This window comes from Corvus brachyrhynchos, unplaced genomic scaffold (assembly GCF_000691975.1).
Source record: "Corvus brachyrhynchos isolate BGI_N302 unplaced genomic scaffold, ASM69197v1 scaffold80, whole genome shotgun sequence".
Taxonomy (NCBI): Eukaryota; Metazoa; Chordata; class Aves; order Passeriformes; family Corvidae; genus Corvus; species Corvus brachyrhynchos.
The window spans coordinates 5150498-5157511 of record NW_008236769.1 but is presented as its reverse complement, the minus strand read 5'-3'; the positions used below and the strand labels follow the sequence as shown (position 1 = coordinate 5157511).

Below are 7014 nucleotides of genomic sequence, written 5' to 3'. Positions count from 1 at the left end.
ACACAAGGGAATAACAAAAGAGATCATTTGATCATTGTTCATTAAAAACCATTATTTCCTTAATCTAGAAATGCTTGCTAAAAGTTTTGAGGGCTTTTCTATTTGTTTCTTTTATGTTTACATTTCATAAAGCCAAAAAAATCACATTTACAATATTTTAAAGTTTGATTCTAGACTGTAAGCTTGTTTCTCTTTTTCCCTCTTTTGCTACTGAATACAATGGAATGAATGAGGACTTTGATTTCCCTTCTTATCTTCTGCTCCTTTAATGTGGTTTTTTTTCATCTTCTCTGTAAAACCTTCGTCCTTATCGCCTGAGAATTATATGACTATGTTTAAACTATTGTCTTTATTCTGGTAGATGTAATTTTTAAATGAAGCAGGATTTTTTTTCCTGACACCTTACATTTACCTATTTTAAGCTACAAAATCTTTTTGCTTTTCTTCTTTGTCTCACTAGTTGTTCTACTGAGGACTTGTTCCAAAAGCTATGCTTGTTTTTATGAAGTTTAGTAAGTTTAAGTAGCCAAAAGCAAAGAAAGAGAGGAAAAAGTAGTAAACAGATCTTTTGTGGAGAAAAAAAATCTGAAAACCACTCATTTTGCTTACAGGGGATTCATTGCATTTATAATGTTCAAAATGCTAAACTTCAGTATGTGTTACATTTCCTGGCTGGGATACAGAGATGTTCCCAGAATATCGAGGTCTGAAATAGAAAACCAGCAGTAAACTCATCTGGAACACAAGGAACCTCAGCAGAGGGGACAGAGCTTGAGAGCGCTGCCACTTGGGAGCCATGAACTGAAATAGAGAAGCCTGTCATCTTTGTTTTCTTTTTAAAACATGTGAACAAATTAAAATCTAAAAGCAAGCATTGTGTTTTGATTTTGCTGTGCCTGTGCTAGCAGCATTGCTCTCGTGCCCTCCCGGTGCAGAGCACACATGCCACAGCTCCTGCGCTCCCGTCGCCTGCTCTTATGTTACTGCTCAAGTATGCATTCAGAAAAGAGCCAGCAGATATAGTAGATTTATTCTAGTTGTTGAGGTCAAGGACTCCTTTTTTTTTTTTTTTTTGATTCTGCAGAGAGGGAACTCTTTCCTCATAGCACCAGACAGGCTTTCTGCTTTGCAGTCTACTGTCAGTGCACACCACAGATAAAAAAACATCTGAGAGCATTTTTAAAGGATTTATCAATTCAAAGCACCGGTGAGCTATGTGCTGTCTCCAGTGTCAGAGTTAGGAGGCTTTCAACAAGGGACGATACCTGCACAAAGTGAAAGCCAGAGGCTCCAGCTGCTGCAACCTTTTGCAAGCCATGTAAGTAAAGGGCTTTATTTTGCTGAAGCAAACTGTATATTCTCTTGCCTCATAAAAACTCTGAGATAATCTAAACTTGAGATGAATTTCCTAATACTAGTAACATTGCTATCCTGCTGTCCTTTTGAATAATGCATGTATGTCAGCACAATAAATAAGTATCCTACCTTGTTTTGCTTGTGAGTCTTGTAAGGAGCAGAATCTGTAGCACCTCAGGCAGGCTCTGCTTGTTTTTCTGATCACTGACTGTTTCTGTTCTCTGTTTGTGATCAGCACAGAGACCTTTCTGATTTCTCTGATTTCTTTGATTTCAAGGACAATGAGAAGCAGGCAGGGAAATGCAAAGGCTGTTCAAAGGAAAACAAAGAGCATAAAAGTAGTTTATAAAGTGTTGTCAGTGAACCCAAAAGTGGTATGTAACCCCCAGGTTGAACTTGTGGTCTTGTAGGATTTTATGTGCTTTATAGTGAGGTTTAAGGGGTCACAGATTATGTGACTAAGAGGAACGTTAAATAACAGAAGAAATATTTTGATTGCTTTATAAAGTGTAACTTTATGTTTGATAAAATGTAACTTTATGTTCATGCTCACATTTAAATCTGTCACTTTCTGTATAGTTATCTGCAGCTTATGGCAGGGGACAGATCAACTTTCTGTGAGCTTCACAATATAATTTAAAGTCATGAAATATTTCCTTGTTCTTTATGTAGTTCATATACTTATTGGCATCAATAGGCCTAGCAGAGAGAGGTTGAAATGCCAAATTTCTCTTCCTGTCTTTGAAGTGCTCCCTGCCATTTTGATTGCTGCCAATATATATGGTGATAAATAAATGGAAGCTGTATTAGGTTCACTTACCAGGTACAGGTGGTACTACCCTGAGACAGAAATTTCATGCACTCAGAATTCTCAGTGTCTTCCTGTTCAGAGAGTCTCTAGTTCCCTTGCATTCCATATTTAAAAAGCATCTGAACCCTATGACTTTGCACATTCTATTTGGCTCACACTTTTTCCCAGTTCCCAATAACTTTTAATAGGTCCTTTCCCCAGACCCACATGTCTGAAAGGTGCAAACCTGCCCTCCAACCCTCACAGTGCAACCCTCCAACCCTGACACATACCCACAGGTACCCAACCCAACTTTATTATTGCAGATACTCCACTTCAGTCACCTCTTGCATCAGGTGCTCAGAGGAACATGGATGCTGCCCTAAATACCTTACCACCCCTCCCACCCCTCCTCCTTCCCTTTTTTTTAATGCAAGATCAGCATGCGGAGAGAGGCACTGTCCCTTAAGGGAGATGCCCACGATTCTTTGAAGGCCATGGGAAGGCCGTCCTTGACGTCAGCCAGGCAGTCAGACCTGGGTGCCAAAAGAGCAAGGAAATTAATAGACCTGCAGGGCTAGGAGATGCAGTGTGCTGCTTCCAGGGATGTTGGGGAGTCACCTCCCTGAGCGAGGATGGGGAAGGGCTCTGTTGAAAGAAGTTTTCAGGGTGATAAGGATCACACCTTGAAGGTGAACTGGCAGGAGCAAGTCAGAGGTGAACAGGGCTGGTATGAAAGTCAAACTCCTCTGATGATGGAGGAAGAGGATGTTGCTTTTCAAGAGTGTTTGGAGAATGAGAAAAAGTTTAATTTTCAGCACAGAGATGGGTAGGAGGTGTTTTCTTTGCAATACAAAACTGTCCCATACCTAGCTGGTGCAACCACACTCCAGGGAGAAAACAGCAGTTTATTATACTTTTTGAATTTATTTATATTTATGTGTTCTCTTGGCAAATGCATCTCTTGAGTTCTAAAGCTTTCTTCATATAGTCCTTTGCTTTGAAGCAACAGATGTCAGTGATAAGCAGACGGTTATGGCTTTGAATTTGAACATCTTTAAATGCTTTGTTGCATATATTTTATGGTGAGGAATGCACTCTGTCTTACTATGCAGAACTTATGTACTAAATGAAAAGTATCCATGTCTGGACGTTTGATGTCACTTCCTAGCTCACAAACCAATAAACCGCATGTTTTTCAGGATTATTTGCTATGAGATATTTTAATCTCATTATTCAGCTCGTGTTTTCAAGTTTGCAACCAACTGTGAAATGCTCTAATCTGATGTGAGCTCAAAGAGAACAAGCAACAAAAAAAGCCAAAGGAGCTGCCCCAGTTGTGAATTGCATTTTCGCTCTGATGTATCCTGTGAGCAGGCTGAAATCTTCCTCTTGCACAATTTCCCAGAGGAAATAATGCAGTGCCTATGAAAACCAGTGAACAAAATCTTTTGATCTTTCTTACTCTAAACCTTCATTTTCAGGAGGTACAGCTATGAAATTTGATGAGTGGAGTACCTAAGAACGTAAGATCTTAAATCAGGAATAAATCTGGGAACACAAATGGAAAGAAGAGATCTGAAATAAGAAAATAACTCTCATTTTCTTTCAAGGAAAAGAAATCATACAAACAGATTTCATCCAAATGTTTTGCTATTGGATATTAATTTACTGCTCTAAAAAAGTTCTTTTCTCCCTCTCTGCCTGATTTTCATTCCTGAAGAGTTTGTTTTATAAAGAAATCACTTGACATGACCTGTGATGTGTGAACTATTTAAACTTTATGTAATTGATCTTAAGAATGGATTATTGCACATATTTTTGAAGGCATTATTAATTATAATGACACAAGAGATGTTATTGCATGGACTCAGTGCTTATACAAGGCACCAGCTTGCCTTGAAAGAGGAGAAATGCCTCATTTCAACCAAACTTTGGAGTTTTGCCTCCATCTTTAAGAAGGAATGGGGCTGTTGAAGGATTCATGGTGCTGAAGGGGTGCTAGAAGATCTCAACCATCTGCGTCCGATTCTTCTTGTAACATTCTCCTTTCTCACGTCTTCAGGATACAGAATCTCCTAATGCCAGGCTTTTCCAGAACACAGGTTTTCCTCAAATCAGCCTCTCCTTACTCCACAGCACCATGATTGCTGTTCAGCCTTTCTGGTGTAGAGAAGGCTTGGGTTGGAGAAGGGGCCTAATGAGGGCAGAACACCCCAGCACAGCTGGTGAACCAAACTGTCCACCTGTTTGGATTTCAGTTGCTAATCCCCATCCCTGCAGGTACAAATGAAGTAGCCCACATGTAAGCAAAACATGAAGGCTTATGACCCTTGAAATCTGATGCCCAAGGCTAAGGGATGTTTTCATTACTGCCTTGCACTTAATTACTGTCTATGCATTTCCTGGTGTTTTCCACACCCAGATATCTTCTGGGACTGATCATTACCCAAAACAGCAGTAGACTGACAAATCCAGTAGTTTGAAAAAGAGACCATTTCCTCCAGTTCCACTTTGAAAGTTTTAAGATCTCTTCTGTATCCAATACTGTAGAGTTAAAAAAAAAAAGGAAAATTATTGAGGTGTTCTATTTTAGTCTATTATTTGACAATATCAGGTTTTCAGGTTTAGAAATCTACATACAAATGAGAAGGAGTTGTGAAAACTTCTGATTGATGGGCTTCTGACAATTCTAATTATTTAAGGACTGCAAACATTCAAATACTTCAAAGGCAGTATTTTGCTACCTGACAGCAGTGTAACTCAGAGAGTGGCTCTCCCAGACAAATCCTTGCAATATGAAGAGGTTACGATCTGATGTATGATACACTTAGACTTCTCTGGTGTCTATCTCAAGACCATTTTCTCTTTGTGAAGCCCTACTATCCATTAGTGCTCTGGTACATATGCACATATACATTTAGTTTGCCAAATATCACCTCTCAGGCTTACAGACAAGAGGACTGAGGCAAGACTCAATGACTGTAGAACTGATATCTTACTAAAAGTCTGCAAAGATGCAGAAAACTGAAGGTAGTTTTCCTGAATTCTGGAAATATGTGTCCATCTGTGGCCACTCATAGATAAACAGGTTTATTGTAAAGAGGGAAAGAAAACAGCTTTTAATCCTTTCCATGGTGCTGTGTGCCTCAGCTTTCCCATAGGGTCAGAGGCAGAAAAAACCCGTCCAAACCTGCTGGAAAGCTCTCAATCTAAGTGTTGTACAAGATAATCAGCAAAACTGACCACAAAGGACCATAAGTAGCAGAACATCCCCAGATGAGCAGTGTGGAGAGCTGAGAGCAGTTACCAGTATTGTGATGCTTGTAGGGGAAAAGCTCTTGGCGGGCAAGGAAGCAGTGCAGTGACATATCAGTCTGCAGATGCTGTCTGGAAGACAGCAGAGCAAGTCTGGAAGCTGATCTACGTGAGCTGCTGTGGTGGAGGGCTGCAATGGGAGCATGGACTTTTTGCTGGGAATCTGCTGGAACAAATACCATCATCCTTAGTTATCAACTGATGTTTGTTAATGCAACTTATCTTTGAATGACTGCCCATTTCTGAACTTCAGTGAGGTGACTTACAAACTTGATATCTTAAATATAGCTGGAGAAAAGAGTGAAGGGGAAAGAAGGAAGGGGAGGGAAATCTGCTAGCATTCATATTCCAGAGGGAATTAATTCTGTTGAATTTTTAAGGTTTCCTCTGTGGCTTTTAAGTTATTTGCTGAAATCTACACTTACATTCATGCAAGATCTGCATCCAGCTTTTTCTAAAATAATGTTGAAGCAGACTATGTGGTAACTAAAACAATTTTTTTTCTTTGAATGTCATCTCTGTTTTTGTTTATCAGCTGGTGCTCTAGCAAGTAGTTCCTGCCTTGAGGGGCTGTTGATAGATAGTTCCCTGAGATAGCTCAGTATCTCAGCTACCTTGTTGCTGTGAAGTCCTTTTAAAACACAGAGGAAAATTTCAGTGTTCACCACAAATTGATTTTGGAAGTTATTGGTAGTTCAGATCCTTGACAGCACTGAAGGTGCGTGGTGGAGCACGTCGGGACAGGGACAGTGCAAGAAGAAAGCATTGGGACTGTTTGGGGATTTTTTGGTGACAATCAGGAACCAGATTCAGACTCACATGCTTGCAACAACAAGGGCACTGCCAGGATGCCCTGATCACTGCCTCAGTGCATGAACAATCTCCCACCCACGTGCACAGTCATCAGCATGTCCCCTGAATCTCCTCCCCGAGAGGAAAAAGGGAATCCTGGAGGATTACAAAAATTCTTCAGGGTACAAGAGAGCAACAAAATGAATGTCTGAGCATCCCAGGTGGGAAGAATAATCCCCACTTACAGAGCTGAACATTTGGACACTTATATGACTATTGTGTTGACCATACCATGGCTGCTGCATTCTGCTCCTTAAAGAAAATGCTCTGTATTCATGGCCATTCCTTATTCAGGAAGGAAAATGTTCAGATTCTCTGGTCAGACTGGCCACCAGTGGTAATAGAACAAGAGCATATTAACTGGTAATTGAGATATTTTATCATTATAATGATGCCTTATGAGCCAGGAGCTCATGTCAATAATTATTGAGATTCACCACATACACCTAGAATTTTGTGAACTTCAAATGTGGAGTCATCCTTCTTTAATTTATACCCTCTTTTGAATATTAGTTAGATTTGTATAACTTAAGTGGAAATCCGAGGAAAACAAAACTACAGCTTCTGGGGATTTCTGCTTAAATGGAAATAGTTAGAAGATGAGAGAGAGATATGAACAAAATACCTGTGGGGTTTGACAGGTGACTCAAATACAATATTTTTTAAGAATACACATGAACTCAGCACATGAGGGAAAG

At 39.8% G+C, this 7014-nt stretch overlaps 1 protein-coding gene and 1 long non-coding RNA gene across 5 annotated transcripts in view; one reads left to right on the top strand and one right to left on the bottom strand.

The window, feature by feature from the left end:
- LOC108445047 overlaps window positions 1–1684 on the bottom strand; it is an 18072-nt gene extending 16388 nt beyond the window's left edge. The window contains exon 1 of the long non-coding RNA XR_001859786.1: window positions 1486–1684. This is a non-coding gene — a long non-coding RNA (uncharacterized LOC108445047). The remainder of the gene's footprint in view (window positions 1–1485) is intronic.
- The window catches only part of LOC103625595 (complement C1q tumor necrosis factor-related protein 7), a 100643-nt gene continuing 94376 nt past the window's right edge, over window positions 748–7014 (top strand). For 2 of the 4 annotated variants that reach the window (XM_017727601.1, XM_017727602.1), the window contains exon 1: window positions 751–1318. The gene's annotated coding sequence lies outside the window, so the exon portion shown is untranslated. Of the gene's footprint in view, window positions 1319–7014 lie in introns of all 4 variants that reach the window. The other 2 variants (XM_008645044.2, XM_017727603.1) reach the window with 2 other exon arrangements.